This window comes from Theropithecus gelada, chromosome 9 (genome assembly GCF_003255815.1).
Source record: "Theropithecus gelada isolate Dixy chromosome 9, Tgel_1.0, whole genome shotgun sequence".
Classification (NCBI taxonomy): domain Eukaryota; kingdom Metazoa; phylum Chordata; class Mammalia; order Primates; family Cercopithecidae; genus Theropithecus; species Theropithecus gelada.
Window position 1 is genome coordinate 18,383,020 of NC_037677.1, and position 25,261 is coordinate 18,408,280.

The 25,261-nt window shown below is 34.3% G+C and overlaps 1 protein-coding gene across 40 annotated transcripts in view; it reads right to left on the bottom strand.

The window, feature by feature from the left end:
- ZEB1 (zinc finger E-box binding homeobox 1) overlaps positions 1–25,261 on the bottom strand; it is a 189,670-nt gene that overhangs the window by 103,444 nt on the left and 60,965 nt on the right. For 18 of the 40 annotated variants that reach the window (XM_025396159.1, XM_025396169.1, XM_025396157.1 and 15 more), the window contains one exon: positions 19,354–19,496. The exons of 19 other annotated variants lie outside the window; for them this stretch is intronic. The gene's annotated coding sequence lies outside the window, so the exon portion shown is untranslated. Of the gene's footprint in view, positions 1–18,807; positions 18,887–19,353; positions 19,497–25,261 lie in introns of all 40 variants that reach the window. 3 more of the 40 variants (XM_025396156.1, XM_025396174.1, XM_025396164.1) reach the window with 1 other exon arrangement.

The window sequence follows — 25,261 nt, forward strand, 5'->3', positions numbered from 1 at the left end:
AAACTCTAGAAGAAAAACTAGGCAATACCATTCAGGACATAGACATGAGCAAAGACTTCATGAACAAAACACCAAAAGCAATGGCAACAAAAGCCAAAATTGACAAATGAATCTAATTAAGCTAAAGAGCTTCTGCACAGCAAAACACACTATCATCAGAATGAACAGGCAACCTAGAGAATGAGAGAAAATTTTTGCAATCTATCCATCTGACAATAGGCTAATATCCAGAATCTACAAAGAATTTAAACAAATTTACAAGAAAAAAAAACTCCATCAAAAAGTGGGCAAAGGATATGAACAGATACTTCTCAAAAGAAGACATTTATGCAGCCTACAAACATATGAAAAAGAAAACTCATCATCACTGGTCATTGGAGAAATGCAAATCAAAGCCACAATGAGGTATCATCTCATGCTAGTTAGAATGGCAATCATTAAAAAGTCAGGAAACAACAGATGCTAGAGAGGATGTACAGAACTAGGAATGCTTTTACACTGTTGGTGGGAGCGTAAATTAGTTCAACCATTGTGGAAGACAGTGTGGCGATTCCTCAAGGATCTCGAACTAGAAATACCATTTGACCCAGCAATCCCATTATTGAGTATATACCCAAAGGATTATAAATCATTCTACTATAAAGACACATGCACATTTATGTTTACTGCAGCACTGTTCACAATAGCAAAAACTTGGAACCAACCCAAATGTTCATCAATGATAGACTGGATAAAGAAAATGTGGCACATGTACATTGTGGAATACTATGCAGCCATAAAAAGGATGAGTTCATGTCCTTTGCACGGACATGGATGAAGTTGGAAGCCATCATTGTCAGCAAGCTAACACAGGAACAGAAAACCAAACACCACATGTTCTCACTCATAAGTGGGAGGTGAACAATGAGAACACACGGATACAGCGAGGGGAACATCACACACCGGGGCCTGCTGAGGTGTGGGAGGCTAGGTGGGGGATAGCATTAGGAGAAATACCTAATGTAGATGACAGGTTGATGGGTGCAACAAACCACCATGACACATGTATACCTATGTAACAAACCTGCAGGTTCTGCACATGCACCCCAGAACTTAAATTTAAAAAAAGAGCCTAGGTGTAATAGAAACACCTTCCACTTTAAATAGGTGCATATTAAGTAGTTATCAAATAAAACTAGTAAACTGACAGATCTGTGTAAAAACCACAATGTTTTGGGTTTATACATTTCTAAATTTTAATTTCCAAAATCTTTAAAAAAATAAAGTTTATAAGCACTATAAAGGCAAGAAACAATTACCACTTTAGAAATAATACTAGGAAAGAATAATTACTAAATAATAAAGTACTGTACTGAATATAAAGCATCAGGCTTTATGGGTAAAGAAACACTTTTCTGGGTTAAGCCCAGCACATAGTAGGTAATTCAGACATATAATTTTGTAATACCAATTGTTTTTACTTCTTAAACTGTATATTACATATTGACTTGGTAAAGTCTATTGGAAGTTTGACCACCTTTGACACTTCTATAAGAAAATTTTAACAAGCTCCTTTTTTTCCCTCTCCAATGTTTTGGTAAATTACTAAATAACATACATGCACACACAACTGCTTTCAAATTAGGTTAATTTTTCACAATTTTTTTAATGTCCGTAAGTCATCATTTAAAAAATAATTCCCATTTTGGCTAATCTGGGAAAAGGAATTAATAACCAAAGAAACAAGAAATTTCTGCTTCCTGTTAATTCTCATCTGCAGAACAGGCTAGAAAATTTGTGAGACTCAGTGCAAAATAAAAATTCAGGGCCTCTTGTGTGAAACTGATTAAGAATTTCAAGATGGCAGTAGCAGAACATTTAAAAAGCTGAGCCTTGTGTGACTGTACAGGTTGCACACCCATGAAGCCAGCCTGCTCTTTTCTCCGTGACCTTGACTTTGGTTCACACCATGACCCAGTCCAGTCTCCTGTCAAACACTTATTTCCTCTGAAGTCATCCATCTCTGCCTTCTCTATCTTAGCCACCACATGGCTTACATTCATGCTCTAATCATGCTACTATCTTCAGATTGAAAAAAATAAAAAGGAGAGATGCAGTTTGAACAAGACAAAAGGCAAGATCCAACCCACAGTTTAATGCAATATCTCCCAATGATCTTTGAATTATTTTAATTGTAACTTAATCTTTACAAGAAAAGAATAGGATATATAAAATGCATACAAAGATGAACTTGCTAGAAAACTGTGTAAGTGATTATTATGTGAAAATAAGCAGTGTTTAAAGTACAACTAAACATGTATTTTTTTTTTCAGTAAAGGTGAAAACAAATTCCCTCAAGTAGAAGGTATGTATTTTGCTTCTAACCAGAGTATCCAAGTCAGTTAACATATTTTTAAAATGATTTCAAAGCTACAAAGTTGGTAACTTTTTCAGTAAATGAATACTTGCATAGACAAATGCTACATACAGGCAGGTAAAGAATGTACAAAGCAGGTAAGCAGAGGCTTACATTAATTATCAACAAAAAACTATTCATTTATTCTTTCTAAAACAAGAAAAAGAATCACTGTAATAGAGCACAGACTTTAAGAGTTAAAAAAATGGCTACAGAAAAGGGTACACAGCAATCAGAGAAGCAAGGATTATACTGATATATAATCTTCAACTCTAATTGCAATCATAAATTTGTTGCTTCAAGTACATTGTCCCTGCTCTTAAAAAGAATGTGTTCTACTATTTTTTAAATTTCCAAAAGGATAATAAACTGAATCTTTATAACTTTGTGAAAATTTAATATACTAAATATAGACTAGGGTATTCACAGTCAACATGTACATAGTTTACTCCTTAAAGACTATGTGAATTTCCAGCAGCAATCTGCCTTTCACATTTTCTGCATCTGTTTTAAAATGTTATTTTTATTATTTCGGAAATAAAATATGACTTCTGCAGACTTAACAGTTTACCATATAATCAGCATTATCAATGTGTTTTTATTTAAGGCAAAAGTATAAGAGATGTTAAGAAGTACCTAGTTTTAAACTATTTCTTGGAAATGTTTACAATCAATTTATAAAAGGAAAGCTAAATATATAACATACATAATATACTAGTAATCACTCTTTAATATCCACAATACTGGGCATCTTTTAAAGCAGGCAGTGTAAACCAAAATCTGTAAGAATGTTGATTCTATTGTTTTGTCCAAGCTAGCAGATAATTAGGATGAAGACTCTTACGTTTAAAAATGAACTTTTTACATACTAGTCTCATCTCTTTAAAGATCATTATTCCATCTAAGAATTGAATATGCTGACACTCTAAATGTTTTAAAAATAATTCTTTAGTTTTGTCAAATGTTTTAAGCTGCCAGAAAACTGAGTATTAGATAACCCATCGTTACACACATGTACACAAGATTCTGATTACAAGAGGAGAATGTAGGGTAAGTGTTTAATACAGGTAAGAATTTGAAAAATTTTTACCAAGTCCTCATACTACAACAATAACTATTAATAACAATAACTATATTAACTATAAAGGTTACTGTTTATTAAGTATCAGGTTGTATACTTAGTTCTTTACATTCTAATCCTTACAACAATTCTGAAACTTAGTATTACTATTTCTATTTTACACAGAAAGAAATAAAATCATCCTCCAAAATCCAGCTTTTCATTTCTGTTTACCTAAGATTACACAGTTAGTAGAATAATAAAACCAATATTTGAATTTAAGTGGTTTAATTCCAAAGCCTGCACCTTTTCTATGGTAAGCCTCTCCTACATTATATTTAATATATATATACTTCTATAACATTATTATATTTGTACTGAATTTCTTTCCAAATAATTTATTGGGATTTCTGACAGCTAATAACAAACAGAGCCCCAAAAGAGTGTATTAAGAAAAATTGCAGAATGCTTTTTCCAAGTTTGGCTTTATACATCCAATTCTCCTTGCTCCCAATTTTGATCTGCAAGAAGCTTCCTCTGGCAGAAAAAAGATAAAGTGAGACGGCAGTTGTGGCACTTCTGGTGTCAAATCAAGCATTTCAGGAGTCAGGAAAGTTTAATCTCCAACAGACTCAGGACTGAGCATTTTATCCTCGCTTCATTATAAACCAAAGTCTTCACAAAAGGTCACTAAACAGCAATCATGAAGAAACAGTAATAAAGTTCCAATTAAAAACACACACACACACACAGCAATTGTTTCAAAGCTGGAAGAAACTTCAGCAGTCACTAGTAGTTCAATACTTATTTCACAGGTGAGAAAACTGAAAGCCAGAGAAGTAAACTACTGTCCAGGGTCCCGCCAGTGATAAATTAAAATTTTTCTTAATGCTTAATCAGGGGCTGTGTCCACTCAGTCAGGCTTCCTTTCAAACTAAACTCATCATTTCAGGAATGCTTTCTCCTCCCACACATACAGATCTTCTTCTTGATCATCAATTTTTTTTTTTCTAGGAAGGATTGTTATTCTTTAGCCACTTGAGATAATACTCTGGAGTAATCTTAGACAAACATTTATTTTACATCTTCTTTATCATTTAATCAGGAGGCAAATCCTACAGCTAACAAAACCCTTACATTTATACTTTCTTTTCTGTTCTTACTGGATGGTAACCATACCATCTCCAACCTACACTTTTCCTACGTCCTCCTCGTTGGCCTTTCTTCCTATCTGGTCTTTCATTTTTCCTGTTCAACAACAACAACAACAACAACAACAACAACAAAATCCTGACTTTTGGTTGCCTTCTGAAAGCTGAAACTTTCATCTGGTATTCAAGGCACTGCCCTCCTAGGTACAAACTCCCTCTCCAGGTTTTAGGGTTTCTTCTTCTTCTTGTATTTTCTCTAACCTCGATTCTGGCTTTAGTCATTCTTGGAAGAAACCTGTCCTCCATTTTTTTTTTTTTTTTTTGTCTCTGTGCAATTAACCAAGCTTTATTATTATTTTAAAATAACATCGCCAATGCCCATTATGGCTGGAGTTATATCTGTAAGACTGCACCAAACTGTATTCTAAAGGCATTTGGTTAAAAATATATCAGAAAAATGACCATATAAAAACCTAGCACGATGCTAAAATTGCAGTAAAATTGATGGGATAACAAAGTAGTGTAATCTCTTCTGCCGTAACACTTATTTTGAAAATGCAAATTTGTTTCAATGCAGTTGGTTTATTAGAGAACTATGTGAGCATAAAGAGAATTTCACCTCTGCTTATGCATGATTTTATCTGTGAGAAACACTAAGTGAACAGAGAAAATTGCTGCCAGCTTAACTAAGTCACATAAGAATAAACAAAAAGCACACCTGCACACATCTCAAGTTACCAGCCACTTCAGTTCACTGTGTTTGTTATGAGCCACACCCACCACATGCAATGTTACAACTTTCCTTCAGATTTCAGATAATCCTCCTTCCACCACTTCACAATAACTTGGAGATCACAATCCCATACCTACTTCTACAAGTAAACATCAGCATTTGTGCAAGGTAAAGTGTCACATGTAGAATAGTGGTTATGTATTTCTTAACCATTTAACATATGTAAAACTGTGCTGCACTTATTAGTTTTCTTTTTAAAAATATGTCACTGACAAAATTATTGTGGGCTGTACTCCAACCCCATTTTCCTCACAAGCCCTGTGATTTTTATTGCCCAATCTAATTCTGGGTAATTAGCTAAAGGAAACAATTTAGGCAAATGCAAGAAGTTATATGCACAAATATATCATCTACCATATTATTAATAACAGTAAAACAAAACAGCTGGGACAAAACAATTTATGAATAATGATACATCAGCAAGATGGTCTATTATTAGTCATTTTAAAAGGCTATAATGAAACATGAAGAAATGTATGTCATAACTGAGAAACAAAATTTGTATTATGACTCTTTAAATCAGTTATGCATACAGTCAAGACAAAATTCATATGAAATTTGAAAATAATTATTTGGTAGTTTTATGTATTTAAAAATTATTTTAGAAAGAAGTTACTTTAACAAAAGCTATGATAGTAGGCTGAATTAGTATTTGTGCCATGCTTTTTGAAGATATAAACTTATAAAACATAAAACAAGGATCCTGAAGAGTTCAGTCTCTGTACTGCCTTTGCAACTTTTCTGGAAATTTAAATTATTTTATAAGTTTTTCTGTAAAAAGTTCCTATTGTACTAAATGACTACTTTTAATGATAAAATATTCTTTTAAAAAGTATCCACATCGTAGCATACTCAAATAGTAATCATATTTAAATTCAAATAACATTTATTTTTTGAGTATTCCATACTTAAAAAAATAGAATAAATGGTCAAAGCTAAGGATCTCTGCAAAAAAGAAAGTTCTACATATATAATGATATCAATGTATACAGTCATATTTCTAACACCTTTAGCTCCATGCATGTCATTTACTGGAATATTTGAATGCTTATTCAATGATCCTGGGAGCTCTCAAAAATCCCTGAACTATGTTAAAATTTTGTGGTGGCTATTTTTAAATTCCACTCATTTATTAATTCATCAGTAATAACCAAGTGTATAATATGGGCCAAACACTATTATTTCTATGTGCTGAGGATATACCAGTGAACAAAGGAAACAAAAAGCCTTTATATTCTAGTAGAAGGCGGCAAAAAATAAATGAAAAATGTAGGTAAAATATATGGGATGGTAGATGGTAATAGGTCTTCAAGAAAAGAAACATAAAGCAGGAAGGAGAATTGGTGTGAAGTAGGGGAAATCTGCAATTTTAGATCAAGTGGCTAAAGAAAGCTTCGTTAAATTGACATTTGAGTAAAAATCTCAAGTAATGAGAGAATGATCCCTGTAGATATACAGGGAAAGAGTATTACAAAGAACAGCCAGTGCAAAGGCTCTAAAGCAAGAACTTGCCTGGAATGTTCTAAGAACAGCAAAGAAGCCAGTGTGGATGACTAGAGCAAAGTGGCTGTGAGCAGGCAGGAGTGGTTGGCAGTCGCTGTCTGGGAATGACAACCCAGAGTACAGAGCCTGGTAGGCTATTTTAAGAACTTTAGTTTTTATTCTGGTTGAGATGAAAAGTCAATGTAGGATTTTCATCAAAAGAGTGACATAATATGGCTTATATTTAAATATAACTACTTTACCTGCTATATTAAGAATGGACTGAAGTAAGTCAACAGAAGAAACAGGAAGACCAATTACAGGAGGCTTTTTGCATCAATACAGGTGAGAGATGAAGGTGATTTAGATCACGGTTGTAGGAGTAGAGATGGTGAGCAATAACTGAATCTCAGAAATATTTTTGGGACAGAAACAAGATAATATTTTGGTAACAGAAATGTGAAGAATTATCATATGTGGAATGAAAGGAGGACAGGAATCCTTGGTGATACCAAGGCTGATAAAAAGACAGCAGATGGGAAAAACTGCCGGGGTAGTTTTGGTGGGGGGAAGATGAGGAATTCAGTTTACTATATCACATTCTAAGAAGACTAAAGGGGCCGGGCACGTTGGCTCACACCTGTAATCCCAGCACTTTGGGAGGCTGTGGCAGGCAGATCACCTGAGGTCAGGAGTTCAAAACCAGCATGGACAACATGGTGAAACCCCATTTCTACTAAAATTACAAAAATTAGCCGAGTGTGCTGGCACACGCCTGTAATCCCCACTACATGGGAGGCTGAGGCAGGAGAATCACTTGAACCCAGGAAGAGGAGGTTGCAGTGAGCCAAGATCGTGCCACTGTACTCACTCCAGCCTGAGCAAAACTGAGCAAAACTGTTTCCACAGAGCAAAACTCCCTATCAAAAAAAAAAAAGACTAAAGGACTTCTGATCATTAGCAAATGGATGATCATATAAAGCCATGGTACTATATGAAGTCAGTAAGGGAGTGAATGTGCAGTTTTAAAGTCCCCAAAATTCCAAACGTTGGAGCATTCCCAATTTAGAGATGGGGGAGGCAAGAAGAAATCAGCAAGAGATTGAAAAAGCAGCAGCCAGAGGGGTGGGAGAAAAAAACCAGGAGAGTGTAATATCGTACCTAAAAGGCCAAACAAGGAGTGTTAAACCCCATTGCCTGGTCAAATAAGAGAAAGACTGAGATGATCATCTGATTGGCAGCATGGTAGTCATTACGAAGTGCAATTCTGGTGAAATGGCAGGGGTTATAGGAACTGAATTCAGACAGCACAGGCAACAACATACTTCAGAGATAACTGGCTGTAAATGAAAGACATGGGATAGTAACTAAAGGAGGAACTGGGAGTAAGATTTTTTTTCAAGATGGGGAAAAAACCCAACATTATTTGTATGTTGGTAAAAAAGATCCAGTAGTGAGGAAAAATGATGCAGAGAGAGAAGGCAGAATTGCCCCAATTTTTTGAGACTCACTAATTCCCCCATTAAAAATAATTTCAATATTTATCCAAAATTTAGAACCATAGTATCTCATACAATAATATTAATAAAATATAATACAAAGAAGCCAATATGTATAATGGCTCTAAAAATAAGTATAAATGTTGAAAAAACCAATGAATAATATAATTTTTAACAGCTGCCCTTCCCAACACATTAACAGGTACGCATGTTTTCTTTTGCCTTACTTGCCTTAAGTAAGTGGTGTCTTCTAAAACCAAGATTATATTTTAATATTTTTCACTTGCTCTGATTTCTGGTTGCTGTGTAACATATTCACAAAAAACAAAATCTACTTTCACATTCACATAGTTCTTTGAAATAGATTACTAAGTCCACATTTTGTTCTTATATTTTCAAATCTAGACTTTAGAAAGCTAAACTATTAGCTGAATATCCAGTAGAGAAAAAAAGCTTTCTTATTCAGTCAACTTTGCTAAAATTATATAAATATACTCCCAAATTAAAAAATAATATCTATCCACAAGCATTGTATCTGCTTGTAGAATAACACATGCATCCAGGAAAAACTATACTTTAAACCATGGATTGGGGTTTAAAAAAACGGCCAGTCAGTAAACACCATAGGCTTTGAGGGCCACATAAAATCTCTGTTGCATATTCTCCTTTTTTACAATCCTAATCCCTTACAATCCTTTTAGAAATTTAACAATTTTAAAATGTAAAAACAATTCTTAGGTCATAGGCCATACAAAAACAGTTTGAGGGCTGGATTTGGCCCATGGGCTATAATTTGTTGACTCCTGCTTTAAACGGTTGTACAAAAGATGAAATATGATCCAGGTGAGTCAAATTTCAGGATTGAAGGTGGACACACTGAAAATTATTTATATTCTGCAGAAAGTAGATATATGCCTGTCAAAAAATAGGAAGGAATTTCTACTTGAAACAGCATATTCGAAACATTCTGTATCTAAAAAGCAATTGAGCTGTCCTTTTACTGAAAGCCACTGTATTGATAAAACAGCCACTATCTCTGGTTACATAATCAACCCAACTGATACACTTTTCGGGATTATCTCTTAAATACTGTATCAGTAAATACTGAAATAAAGGGAAAGCAGTTAACTTGTTTTAATTTCCCCTCTTTAATTTACTGCATTAAAAAGAAAATAACCCCAAGACGAAGCTTCTGGGGAGGCTGAGGCAAAGAATTGCTTGAACCCAGGAGGCGGAGGTTGCAGTGAGCCGAGATCGCACCACTGCACTCCAGCCTGGGCGACAGAGCAAGACTCCATCTCTACAAAATAATAATAATAACAATAATAAATAAAAGTTTTAAGTTACGAGAGCTCAAGCTATTTTATTAACTTCTTCTGGACTGTTACATACTCATAAAGGCAATGGATCCTTCCTCCAGAAAAAGAAATATATCCAAACTTTTGCTTTAATTTCAGAGAGATCCAGACTCCCTGAAGCCTATCCATGGATCCTGAGCGAAGATACTCTTAAAAGCACAAAAACTTCATTCCTTCAGGTAATTTCACATCAGGTTTCTAAAAAGATAAAAACCTACATAGCTATCACATGGTGGTGAGTAAAGTAAAATTATATTTATAGATAATCTAAACATCAAGACAATAATACATGCTTTTATGACTGGTGGATTTTTCAGTAATTCAAAGCTTCTTTAATGAAGTTTTTCTCTCTCTCCTCACATCAGCTTGTGATTTCTGCTACAGTCTGGCCAGTTTCTCACTCTGCCAATATATGCTGTATTTTTTTCTGCATCAGTTCTCATGAGATGTTACCCTTGCCTGCAGTGTTCTTGCCGTACATGTTCAAATCCTACCTATTTGTCAGGACCCAAATTAAATTCTACCACTTCCATCATTTCTTTTTTGATACTGTAGCCCATAGTTTATTTTCGTGGGATTCACTGCTTTTATAAACACTACTAAAACAGCGAGTCATATAATAATTTGTGTTATCACACTGTTTTTGTATGTTCTGAGTATCTCCACAATGGTGCCAGTAACAAAAGGTAGGAATACTTCTCACTATCATCTTAGGCTATAGCACTATTATACATGACATATTTCATAAGTAATTATTAAATAAATGAATTAACTTAAATGGCTTCTGAAAATACTGATTTGGTTGCTCAATGTAAACCTGAATTAGAGGCAAAAATTTAAAGAAAAAACAACTCAATGTATATTTACAGTGTTGTGCAACAACAAAAAACCTCAGTGAAATGAAATTGAGCATTTAATTGTTAAAACTGTATTATCTGTTAAGTGACAATGCCCAAAGCTAGAGAAAACTCTATAAACTGAAGTACATGATCATGATTACTTAGCTGTTCCTCTCCACCCCATGGACATGATGGGATAAGAATAAACTGCCTTGATTTTAGTTCCAGTTTTGTGGTCTAAATATAGCACTGAATCATAACTGGCTGGCATAAAAGTCTATTTAATGTTCCAGTAGGTCTTAGGCATTTGTTTCATTCAGTGCTAGACTTATTAGTTATTTTCATATAAAATTTTCCAAGAGTGTAACTAGTCCCAGGCAGCATTGAAAAGTGGTGAAGTCCCTCCTTTACAGCTCCTACGTCACTCTTTTGGCATCACATTGCTTTAAAATCAGGTGTGTTCAACCTGCTCTCTGATGCTGAGGGTTCCCCCTGTGGCACCCTGCCTAGGTTTGTGCTCAGGTCAGACCTCATCCCTAGCTTTCTTTTCTTTCCCCTGCCCAAATCTCACGAATATTTACTTCAGTCCATTAAAGTCTTACTAAATAAGTAGGTTATTTCCTATAAACAAACTCATTTTAAGGTGTGTTTATTGTGCTAATTAAAGGAAAGACTATAACGTTGGAAAAACAATGTTTTTAAGTTTGAAGGCATTTCACCAATGCCTTTCATATCATCAACCTAGGAAGTGCTACTCTTCTTGCATAAAGTTAGCACCAGTTTAGAGGAATTATATTCTATAAATAAAAAGAAAAAAAAAAGCATGAGGTGTGACAAAACCACTCCTAACACATTTAGGAAAAGTATCTCGTGAGATTCAGAGGTGAAGAGCAGTGAGAATAGACAAGATTTGCAGTTATCCATACGTAGAACTATTTGTTAGCACACTATGGTTAAGGAAGGTAAAGTTATTCATAAATTCAGTTAATAAAACAGTTAGTTGTATAAAGCAGATCTGTGCAATGTTTCACAGGTGACTTAACTGTATCAGAAATTGAATTCGTTAATCCCCTCTATTACTAAAGCATGAGCAACAATCCACTTCCTCTCTAGTATTTGGACTTAATGAAGGGCACTGCCATTAACCCCTGCCCAAGTCAGGACCCAGGAGTTATCTCTGGTGTATCTGATTCTTCATTCCCTCATCCAATTAATCCCCACATCCTATAAGTTCTAACTTGTAAATATCTCACTATATGCCCACTTCTCTTCATCCTCATTGTCACCACACTAGTCAAGCCCCAGTATCTCTTTCCTAGATTTACTGTGAAGTTTACTAAATTCACACCCTTCCATCCTTCATGATGCAGATTCAGCAATCTCAGAAAAATGCAAATCTGTGGTACATGCATACGACGGAACATTACACAGCTATGTGAACGATTAGCAATCATAGTCAACAATATGGACAAATCTCATAATCATAATGCTTCTTTCACCCAAGTGAATACACATTGTATGCCCCTATTTATATAAAGTATAATGTAGGCAATACCCTCCATATACAGCGAGAAGTCAGGCAAGATGTCTCCTTGGTGGGCAAGAGACAGGACTGACTGGAAGGAAAATGAAGGGGAACTTTTAGGATGCTGGTATTGTTATTTTTCTTCATTTGGGTGTTCATCACGAATTTTCATGTCTGTGAAAATTCATAAAGCAGTATGCTCACACTTCTAGATGTATTAGGTATTAATAAAAAATTTTAGAAAAAATACAAATCTGATGGTCAATGTCTTCCCACTGTTCTCAAGCTAAAGCCCAAAGGCTAATATCTAATACTGACTTGCAAGATATTTCACCATACAGTGTCATCTTTCCCTCTCTCCATGTCTTTTATCTTGAATGTGTTTTGTTCTTCTTCTTCCTTTATGACTCTCACATCTGCTGTGCCCTCAGCTCAAAACACCACCTTGCCTTCTCATTTGGTTTAAATCTAATGTGCCTCAGATTCAGTTAAAATGTCATTTGTGCAACCTGAAATAGATTGTAGTTTTGTTTTCTGACCCCAGATTGGGTTCTCATCACCTCCATCTTCCCACCATCACTCCTCTTTAGCTGTGAGGGCAGGCAATGTGTTTTGTTTACCACTCTATTCTCACAGTTCTCTATAGATTTGATGACTGAATATATTTACTTATATCCTATACAAGGACATGGCAGGTAGCTGTGGCAGTTTCAAAGTCTAACTACTCCAGTATAAATGATTAGATTGCTGAGAGTGTTTGATATGCAAACTTAAAGGAAATAAAAGTTAAACATTAAATTGTTTATACACAAAAGATAAGCCATCCATATATCTCTCAAGCACAGGGAGAAGTCACTTTTAATGGTTCTTAAATGTATTTGAAAATTCTATTTTAAAAAATAATCTATGGCAATAAAACTCTTGAAACAAAATCATAAACTTTTAGTCACTGTCTACACAAATGTTGAATTATTTTCAATGTCATGAAAACCAAGAACCCAGTACTGTTTTAATGAATTGAGTGAGGTCAACTAATTGCTTCAGTTTCTTTTAATGAGAAGTCACAAAAATATTTAATATCTGTCTACCTCAACTTTTTTGAAAAAAACTATTTTACAAATATTTGCAAACATTCCTAAGAATATTTTAAGCTTTTCTAAATTAAACATAAAATAATTGGATGAATACAAAGTAAAAATATAACTTTTTATTTGTTAGAATTACCCATGGAAAATAACACAGGTGGCCTATCAAGTGGCATTCACAAACTGTTCTTCCTGGATAAAAAAGCAAAATCTGGTCACTTTTTATAATGGCAGAAAAGCATAGAGTGATAATTACCTTGAGTGAAAATGTCCAAAGGAATAAAAACAAAACCAAAACTATAATGTTTCAGAAGCCAGTATCATTTTCTATAATGAGTTTTATACTATGCATTTTAGAATCTTTAAGCATAATTTAATTTAAATAAAAAATATAAATAGTACAGCTGGGCACGGTGGCTCATGCCTGACAGTCTCAGCTCTTTGGGAGACCAAGGTGGGAGGATCGCTTGAGCTCAGGAGTTTGAGACCAGCCTGGGCAACATGACGAGACCCCTGTCTCAACAAAAAACACAGAAAAATTAGCTCAGCATCTTGGTGCACACCTGTGGTTCTGGCTACTTGGGAGGCTGAGACAGGAGGATGGCTTGAGCCTCAGAGGCTGAGGTTCCAGTGAGCGGTGGTTGTGCCACTGCACTCTAGGCTGGGTGACAGAGTGAGACCTTGTCTCAAAAAAAAAGAAAAAAGAAAAATATATATATATATGGATATATAATATCTATATAAAAGTATAGTAACATATTTTACATTTATATATATGTAGTGTTCCAAGTTGCCTTACTTTTTTTCTACTCCTTTCAGAAAATAATTGTCTTGTTTATCATCCTCTAAATTGCTTTTTATTCTAATATTCAATTTATGGCATAAATGCACTAGATTTTAAACTAGACAGATTTTACTGGTTAGTACCAAGAAAAGAAAAAGAAAAATGGTATTTCCTTTAATTTGAGAAAAAGGTATTAGTTTTGCTAATTAATACAGAACTTGCTTACTTACCATTTCTAAAGTCCTACTATAATATTAAAAGCATCTTAAGATCAAAAAGACCTAAAAACGCCCTAATCACTGAAAAACAACATGAAGTGTACACAGGCTACTGGAGAATTTCTTTAACTAGGGTTCAGAACCAAAACTGTCCCAATAATGCCCAGTGTAATGTTTATTAAGGCAATTACCTACTTTTTTAATATTCTAGAAATACAAAAATAACATTATTCACCTATTTTCTTGAGTTTTAGTTTTGGAGACAGAATTTAAAAAGAGAAAAAGGGATTTAAATTATAATGGATAATTCGTTTTCTTTTTAATCTATCTTCAAGAACTTATCACATAGTCTCGTACTTTATTGGAAGGCCATTTTAATGTTAACTAGTAGAGTTCACTCAAAGGGCAGAACAGAAGAAACCATTAGCAAACTGACGCTCCCATTTAGGTTGGTATTTTCAAGTTTAATTAATTGAAGGTAAATGTATATTTCTTTTAAAAATCAGTATGAATTTTAAAGAAATAAACTTTTCACAAGTATTACTTTTCAAATGAATGAAGATAAGTTACTTAAATTCTTTAAACTTCAGTTTATCAGTAAAATGAACACATTAGACTAGATCACAGTGGTTGTTGACCAATTTTTTTGTTATGAAATCCTCTGAGAATATGGTGAAAATTATGGACATTCTCCCCAGTAAAAACACATGTATACAAAATATGACTGTAATTTTAGGGGATTCGCAGAATCTCTGAAATCCATCCAAGGATCCCCAGGTAAAAAGGGTACTAGATTATATTTCAGGTCTTTTGTAGCTTTAAATTATGGTTTCAGAAATAAGGCAAAAGCCTTTAAACAAAAGGAAGTCAGTCTTGAGAATAAAAGTGAAAACGCAGACACAACTCATTAGTTTACTCATTGCTGTTGAAGACATTAGCTAAGAAAGGCTGAACACCTTATTTATATATAGATGTGTTAATCTGACAAAATAATTCATACCTGAGACATTAGAGGTTAGGCAAAATCAGATTCTTACATAAACCCAGGATATTTCTAGACATGAAAATGTGTGACATTCACAGCTTTCAAATGACAGTAAATTGTCTTCCTCATCCCAACTCCACCATCACCACCAGCTCCAATTCCTTCCCTCTTGGAGTGAGGAAATAATATTATATACTGAAAGCTATATTTGAGACCTTTCAGGTGACTGTTTTGGGGGAGGGGCAATATTTTCAGATTCTGACATTTCTTATTTAAAAATAATTATTGGATCACACATACACACACAAAAACTTACCTGTAGTTCTTGTTCTCTGAAGGAAATGCAGTAATTGAAAACATCCCCACACTCTTGGGTACATTCTCCTAAGCGTGAATGGATTTGGAATGCGCCATAGCTTAACTTTGGAACTGCTAAATTATGCCACTCTGCATTGGCAGTTGGCATCCACCTGCCTACATAAATAATAATGTAAACCCGTCACCTAGAGTCATGCACTTTGTGAAGGAAAAGTATTCTCTGGAGGGAGAGGGAGGTGGTGCAATGACTATCTTTCGAGACAAATAGTCTCTTCTGTAGCGCTTAAGGAGGGCAGATCCACACTACTAAGGAGGTGATTGTACGCTTCAAAAATAGTACTAAAATTAATACATTAAAAATGTTAAGGAATGAAAATGGAAAGATGTTCCTCTGTAAAAGAAGCTCTTAGGAGACCAACTGTTGAACTGGTCAGGATCCAATGGTCAACACCAGAGCAAAGAATTACAAGTACTTAAATACTTGTAACAAAGTAGGCCTAATCCTGGCATTCAGTAGCCTTGTATTTTGTGTTAATGCTTGACTACCAGAGATTTATGTGACAGATGCAATGGAAACCAATGGTAGGAAAATACCTTGAAATGGCCAAAACCCTGAAAACTGCTATGGTTACTGCCAAGGGAGAATTAGTTTTCAAGAGAAATGATAGCAGCAATGTGCTGTTAGATGATCTACATTTTATAAATTCAAGTAATCATTCAAATTATAAAATTTCGTAAACCTTACACGTTAATGTAATAATTTAGATTTAAAATGTTTAAATATGTATGGACTAAATCCTTGTCATTTGACCCCTCTTCTGTCTTAAACGTACTAGATCATTAGGAAGAAATGGGCTACAGATATTTTCTACTTTACAGGCTGATTTTTGGAGGGTTATTAAAATCCTGTGCAGAGGAAGTCATGCTCTATTTTCTAGTCCTCCAAGATCAGGCAGCCTGATGATGTCTTCTTCTCAAGTTAAACCAGAGAAGGTTGTCAGATAAAATACAGGACACCCAGTCAAATTTGAATTTCGAATAAGCAATAACTTTTTTGGTAAAAGTTTGCCCCAAATATAGCATGGGACATAATTACACTAAGCCATTATTTGTTATTTACTTGAAATTCAAATTACACTGGACATCCTGTTTTGTTTTGTTTTTTTCCTTCTGCTAAATTTGGAAACTCTAAACAAGGGGAGTTCGCAGGGTCATCCAGTGGATTTTAGCATGTATGAGGCTAAAATGAGAATTCCACTCATTGTCTAGATCTGAACTGTGGAATATGGTAACTACTAGCCACGTGTGGCTATTGAGCACTTGAACTGTGGCTAGTCCAACATAAGATGTGCTATGAGTATAAAATGGACTTTGAATGCTGAGTATGAAAAAAATCTTATAAAACATTCTATTAATTATATGTTGAAATAATATTTTTGTGTCTATTGGGTGAAATAAAATGTAATGAAAACTAATTTTGCCTCTATTTTCTTAAATGGCCATTAAGAACTTAAAATTACATATGCGGCTTCTATTTATGGCTCAAATTATCTTTGTACCGTATAGTGCTGGTCCAGATGCCTCCAAAGGCTAGAATTTCTTTGTTGTCCCATTTCTAAAAAAATTCAGTATTGGTAAACACATAAGACTGCTTCTCTCACCTCCCTCCAGCTATCAGAGTAGGTAAAGAGCATGATCATGCCAGGGGAACAAAATTTCTAGTAGGGACTAGCATGAAGTGGCTAGGAACACTTCAAAAACAAAAACAAAATGTGGCATACTGATACCCACGAAAGACAAATCAGAAACCTGATCTTTGACAAATCATTCTTACATGATTAAAAAGAGAAATAAACTCTAATATGGGTATGTGTATATGTACACATGAAAATCAAATCTTCTCCCAGATATTAGTTTTAATGGAAGAAGCCCTCAGTACCATTATTTTGGGTTTTCCCTCCTACACATGATCAAAATCATAGAACAATAGTTGATTTTGTCACCTACTATGAATTGAGATGGATAAGTTATTAATAAGAATTATTAGGAAATGATCTTATTTTTGATACTGTAGTTACAGAGGGCAAAATCTCATAGATCTCATAGGTCCCCATTTTATTTATACATCCTACAAAGAAGTATGTTTGGGGAGATTACAAGTATTTTAGTTAGAATAAATCTTTAGTTTGGTTAAGAAATAATAACCTGTTTAGTTATTTCTATAACCCACCTTACAATTTTCATTAGGTTGGAGATTTAATTCAAAGTGTTTTCTCAACTGGCTAAAAGAGATAACACATTTGTCCATTCTATGCTGTTATGAAGGCTAAGATATTTAGCATGCTCTTGCAAATAAAAATTCAAAAAAACTGTACGTATATATAGGTTATCTCTATACACCCAATAATCTATATTTCTTTTCTAATAAAACCTACATGATAATCTGTTTTGAAGATTTAAATCTTTTAAGTTTACCTGCAGTTATAATAACCAAGACTAGTTCTAACTCCTCAATCATTTACATACAAAAAAAGTAAATTGGTTCTCAAGGTTTTTCAAAAAGGTCCAGTTTGCATTTCTTCCTCATTCTAACAGTAAACACACAAGTATTTCTTCTCTTTAATATCTTTTATTATACAGATATAGGAAGAACAACGGTTTTGAAAAGACAAAAAAATTATCCTGCATCAGAGGCAGAGTTGCTAGACAAAAATCAGCAGATTACTCTCCAATTTAATGGTCCATAAGTTGTTCACATTTTGTAGAACTAAAGTCTTCAGGATCACTTTAAGAGCTTTAAGAAAAGATGAATGAAATGAAATGGACATATTTAATTTCTTCATCAGTACTTTAAGTCTTCATTGTTAATACTACAGAATACTGGGAATTACAATCTAAAATGTTTTACTAGACATTTAGTCTCTTGTTATTCAAAGTATTCTTGTCTAAGACTGACCTAATGCTAATATTAATGACATTTTTGAAATCAGCATGCTTTTGTTCTTCCCCATAGTCAATTAATGATATCCAAATGACATTTTAATTTAAGACTGGTCATTTTGAGAGACATCTATAGATTATATAAGTGAACAATAAGGTTTTCTGATGTTAGAATTTGGAAGTAAAGCACAGACATTAATTTGTTTATCCTTCATAAGGTTTCCCTGATAGAACCAACATATTTATTCTTCATTTCCTGAAGACAGGAAGAAGTTGTAAGATGAAAAAGAAATTGCCAATTTTAAGTAATTTTTTCAAGTTTTAAGTAATCTTTTTCAATTAAGATCTGACATAAAAAATTTTATGATTACATACCTTTTAAAGATTAGACGGCCTTTGCTTCCACACTTTCTGAAGTGTAATACAGAATACAAAATGGTTTGAGGGGCTTTCCCTGAAGTAAAGATAAGATACAGCTTCAAAAAGATCATGAAAAGTAATTCTTCAAAGCTGGTTCTATCAACTGAAACTATTATGTCACTAGAGGGCCTAAATGGTGTCATTGTTTCAAAATTCTTAATCCATATCTCAAGACATACAAAAAAATTCTTGATTAACCCCAGCAGTTATTAACTGAATATAAAGGCAGACTAAACTAGAAACAGGTTTTATTATGACTGGGATTTTTTTTTTTTAAGTAAAACAAAACAAAAATATCCATACCTCCACAGGGCATGCTTCACTTCTAAATAACGAAAAGCACCTCTTGATGAATGTGTGATGTCCTATTCACAGGTAGCTGTCTGGGTCTCCCTTCTGTGAGAACATCTGAAGGTCTCACACCCTCGATGGAGCATTCCAAAACCAGTCTTAGGTTAGGAGCCTGGGCCCACGAGTGCGCACTCACTACACAGTGCTTACCTTTAGAGAACAAGGTGGCTGACACAAACTGATCAAGTTCTCACACCCCACACCTCCAAGAACACTGAAAAAGATCTGCAGATCTTTCTTGGTGCAGGAGGGACCTCTTTATATTCCTCTTGTGGTGGAAGTTTAAGGTTGTCCTGAGGGAGGAGAGAAGAGTAAAAGATTATACTGAGATCATACTATTAGGATCAAGCTTATCTTTCCATATTACAAAATGAAGTTTTGAGAACAGAAATTAGATGAAATCATCAGTATGCTTAAAATCACATTCTCTTCATTCACAAAAATATCTCCTCTAAATACTGCATGTTTCATATATTACTCCTTAGACCCAAAACCTTAAGTGACTAGTTCAATGTCTATCCCCATCACTGGGAAGTTGAGAAGTTGAAAAAAAATACAGAAAAACTGTAGGCTGCCAAATGATCATAGTTATAAATTCCGTTTAAAAAAATATATATACAGCTAAACTCATTAAAAAGCAATGAGTTAGAGCCAGCAGAAATTCTGTCCTCCCTTTGTATTTCCAATATAATGGCATACGCTATTTCCTAACAACTAACAGAAAAGTAGCCCTTTGAATTGTGTTAAATGCCACAGAATCAATAAATTACTCTACTATAATCAATACATTAATTTAGTATGAATCAACAGTAGAATCAATCTACTAGAATATAAAACTCCATGAGGAAAGGAAGTCTGGCTTTGTTTTTTGACACACTATCTGTAGTACCTTAAATAGGTCCTGGTACATAGTAAGCATTTAAAAAAATTTTGATTATTAAGAAGAATATTAACCAATCAGTCAATATTCTTAAGGTGAAACTTACATAAAATGAAACAAAAGCCTACAAATGTTCTGAGGAGCTTGAAAATATGTTATACAAAATAATACTAATATAAATGTTTAATTATATATTAAATAACTGTTAGGAATACAATATTTTAAAATGCCATATCCTAAAATATGAATGAGTAAATACTATAAATAAATTATTATGATCCAAACTCCTTGAAAGGAATGGAATGCTTTAAGATCAGGAAATCATGCAGAGTACTTTAAAATATATTATTAAATACCAAATATCAGAAGAAGAATATTAATACAGATGAAAAGTAATACACCTTCTTAATGCTTTAGTATTAACAGTTTTTGTCCAGAGTGTAGAGCAATATAAATCAAGTGATAAAATGGTTGTCTATAGATATAATTCTGCCTAAGTAAATCATTACCATAATATTAAATTGAAATCAGAGGATGCTATTCTATAAGTATGATTTTCTTACGTATTTTAATATGTACATTTTGTCTGACTGCAATAAACAGAATCTTATTCATTTGTTTTCCTTTAACTTAAACTATTATTAAAAACACAGAGACTTATTTCCTTTAAATGTTTTCCAACTGTTTCCAAATCTGATAAATTAGGGAGAAAAAGAAGAAACACTGGTAGGGTGTGGTGGCTCACGCCTGTAATTCCAGCACTTTGAGAGGCCGAGGCGGGTGGATTACAAGGTCGGGAGTTCAAGACCAGCCTGGGCAACATGGTGAACCCCATCTCTACTAAACATACAAAAATTAGCTGGGCGTGGTGGCAAGCACCTGTAATCCCAGCCACTTGGGAGGCTAAGGCAGGAGAATTGCTTGAACCCGGGAGGCGGAGGTTGCAGTGAGCCGAGATTGTGCCACTGCATTCCAGCCTGGGTGACAGAGCAAGACTCCATCTCAAAAAAAAAAAAAAAGAAGAAATGCTAAAATCAACATCAGATTAATGGTACTGATGAAGGACTGAATGTGTATACTTTAAAAAATCTAATATGTAAGGCCAAAAGAATCAGAAGAAACAGCTATTTATAAAGTACTTGATTCCATTTGACCCCAAAATCTGAAAATGCAGAATTAAAACTCAAAACATACTGGACAATGTGTATGGTGCATTTCATTTCAGAGTAGAAGATATCATTTGCTGTATGGTCAAAACCACAGTAAGAAAACAGGTAGTAAACTTGGGATGTATGTCCACCCTTCATCACTAAAATAATGCTTTAATGGACAGATTATGGTTTGATTACAGGCAGTAAAAACCTTTCCACATTTCACACATAATTCAATTTTATATCTTGTCTTGGGGAATCAGGTTTAAATGTGAAAAAAAGAGACTTAAAACAAAACTTTAGGCTAAAGAAATAAGTGTACACAAAAACTCACTTAATTTAAAAACAATTTTCCTATTTTCAACATCCTGTAAACCTCTGAACTAACTCTGGGGGAAGGGGTGAAAACGGTTACCAAGTACTAAGTGCAGATAATATGACAAAAAGAGCTAAAACGGGGTAAAGGCCAACACAAAGTTGGAAATCCTACTGAAAGGAAAAGACTGCTAGCTGGTTGAATCTCCCAGGCCAACAAGGGCGAAAAGGGAAAACAAACTCCCAAGACAGAGGAACTGACTAGAAACTTACTCATGCTGTGGATAACGGATCCCTTGCCTCATTTCCACCTCAGAGGATGAAGTCTAAGTTTACCACATTCAGAGATTTCATGCTGAATTTTTCATTTCACCTGCAAATACAGACTACTAAGCCATACTAACATCTCACTTTAAGTTCCCTACAAAACTTCCCTGAGCAATCTACTTTCCTTCTTTAATGCTGGCCAGTGTTTCTCATGCAATCTGTAGTGAAGGACTGTTTTCTTCCCACTGGGGACCCATGTTCATGGACTACCATTATGACTATACTCAGCTCACTCAACATAAAACTCTCCAGGCAACTGAGTTAAAACTACTGGCCTGCACTTCAACCAGGGAGACAGGTGATGTGTCTGAATGACAGAAATATGACATGACTATAAGAGTTTCTAAACCAATACAGAAATTGAGAGTAAGCATTTAGTCATGGATTGATTAACAAACCAGCACCAGTTCATAGCCCATTCTTCAAGGAGCACTGGTGTAGGCCAGGCGCAGTGGCTCAAGCCTGTAATCCCAGCACTTTGGGAGGCCAAGGCAAGTGAATCACTTGAACTCAGGAATTCCAGACCAGCCTGGGGAACATGGAGAAACCCCGTCTCAACTAAAAGTACAAAAATTAGTCAGGAGTGGTGGAACATGCCTGTAATTCCAGCTACCTGGGTAGCTGAGGCAGGACAATCACTTGAATACAGGAGGTGGTGAGGCTGCAGTGAGCTGAAATGACGCTACTGCACTCCAGCCTGGGCGACAGAGTGAAACTCTAAAAAAAAAAAAAAACAAAAGGCACTAATCTAGGTTACAGGAGTAGGATCTTATGATACTCTTCCTTTATACTTTTTATTGAATCTAATTTCCAGTTTTAATTCTCATGTGCCCTTAGAAACTACTCACTAATAAACTATCAGTGACTTATTCCAGTATATTCCTTTTACCAGTTCTTTCTACAACACTGTACAATAGAATTTTTGACAATGGTAAAATTGTTCTATAGCTTCATTGTTCGAAAAGGTAAACATTAGCCATATATGACTACTGCCCATTTGGAATGTGGCTAGTGTGACTAAAGTACTGAATTTATATTTTTACCTAAACAGATATAAATTTAAATTGCACATCAGGCTGGTGGCTACCATACTGAACAGTACCAGTGCAGTGCTAAAGTGTTACATTATTGTCATGTAACCTTTTAAAAATTTAGCATTTAAAAAAAAATCACTTATTTCCTTCAATTCTAACAGAAATATTTTAATTGTGACTATCACTTTCCATATGTACATCTAGTTATGTACATACTTGTAATCATGGCATATAAATTTACTATTTTATTTTCACTTATATCAAACATTTCTCCTTATTTCTGGAACTACACTATCTAAACTTGTGGCCACTAGTCCCATTTATCTATTTAAATTTAAATAATTAACATTAAATTAAAAATTCAGTTTCTCAGTTGCCTTAGCCACATTTTAAGGGCTCAGTAGCCACATGTGGCAAATGGCTACCATGTTGGACAGTGCAATCATAGAATATTTCTATCACCACAAAGCTCTCCTGAACAGTGCTGTTCTATAGTCTCCAAAAATAATCATTTAAATGTAATATTTTATGTTGCTGTGCTATAATTAGTCTTTAAGCTGGGAATTTTCTATATATATATATATATATGAGAGATTGATAATTAGCACAGTATTTCCTAATATGTTATTATGATATTTCTAAACATTATTGTGACTCTCAGCATGTATTCCTGCATTATTTCCCAAAAGGGTCTGTTAGCACTGCTTACTTGCAAATATTAGATTTCTCTTTTTAAAAATTGATGTCCTTTAATACAATGAAAAAAACCCCATATTTATTTATTATTCATGTCTTTATTTTCATATTCTTAATCTGTCACATTCATTTCTCATTTATGTTTCAGAATCTTGATATCTAAACTTGCATATTTACAACAATATATAACTTATAGCCATTATCACTTTCCCTATAATTTTTAATGTAGTTTCCACAATTTTCTATTATCCTTTTAATCATAATATTTTGGTCCAACACAAATTTTTAATATTCAAGTATCTTCTGGGTGAGTTCTACTAATTCTTCAAATACGAGATGTAAAGGTATTCTCTCTGCTACCTTTTCTAATTCCTATGGATGATTTTTGTCTAATTAGTTTTGAGGTGTATCACTGAATAGTACTATCCAACACCACTGAACAAATATCCTTTAAGTGCCCCTCTCTTAGGAAAGAATATTTTGTCACACATTTAGTTATTATGTATGTTAACAGATGGGACAAATTTTGTATTCCTCATAGTCCTTCAGTAATCTATGTTTTACAAAATGAAAACAAGCTGATTTTTTCAGTATTCCTCTTAAGAAAACAGTTGTATTAATTCAGGGAAGTATGAGTAGAAGAAAAGAATGAACGTAGATAGCATGTTCTACTCTAAAATTAAGAAAATAATTTGCTGGTCTATCACCTATTCAGGATTTCTTAACTCACAAAATGTTAAATGTTTGAAACTAGTAAAGGGGCTGGTTTCACATATGTATTGACATTGGCAGAAACCAAGGTGGCATGCAAGCAGAAGCAGAGAAACTGAGGTCTGAGTCAGCCACAGGGATTTGCATGTGTCATGGGATGCAGGCCATGTCTCTTCACTCTCACTGGCCATGAAGTCAGGCTTCAAATGAAATTAACATTTTTTTTTTTTTTTTTTTTGAGACAGAGTCTCACTGTCGCCCAGTCTGGAGTGCAATGGCACAATCTCATCTCACTGCAACCCCTGCCACCTGGGGTCAAGTGACTCTTCTGTCTCAGCCTCCCGAGTAGCTGAAACTACAGGCGTGCACCACCTACACCCAGCTAATTTCTCTATTTTTAGTAGAGATAGGGTTTTATCAGGTTGGCCAGGCCGGTCTTGAACTCCTGATCTCAATGATCTGACCTCCTTGGCCTCCCAAAGTGCTGGGATTACAAGCGTGAGCCACTGGGCCCAGCCAGAAAATTTATACTTAAATCTCCAAAGGACAGAGAGGTCTCTTCTGGAATCTGGGTAACACACCTATTCTTGCATCATTGTCATGGTTTTAGACACTCTTGCTTTAAAACCTTCTGATATTTAGTAGGACAAGACTTCTCATTACAGAATCACTATAAAATAAGTCACTAGAAATTTTGGAAGTTAGAGATTCAACCCAAAAATCTGTAAATTACTTTTAGTCAAATAATTTGCCAATATTCTTGATTTAGAAACAGTTTCTCTCCTTTTATTTGAATCTTAAAATTGTTTCAAATACACTGGATGTTAACTTATTTTCCAAAGATCTAATATCTCCCTCAAATGTATTGCTAGATATTACATCTTGTTTGTTGCAGTTCAGAATGGGATATTTGGTACTTTATTAAATTTTTATTATTTAATAAA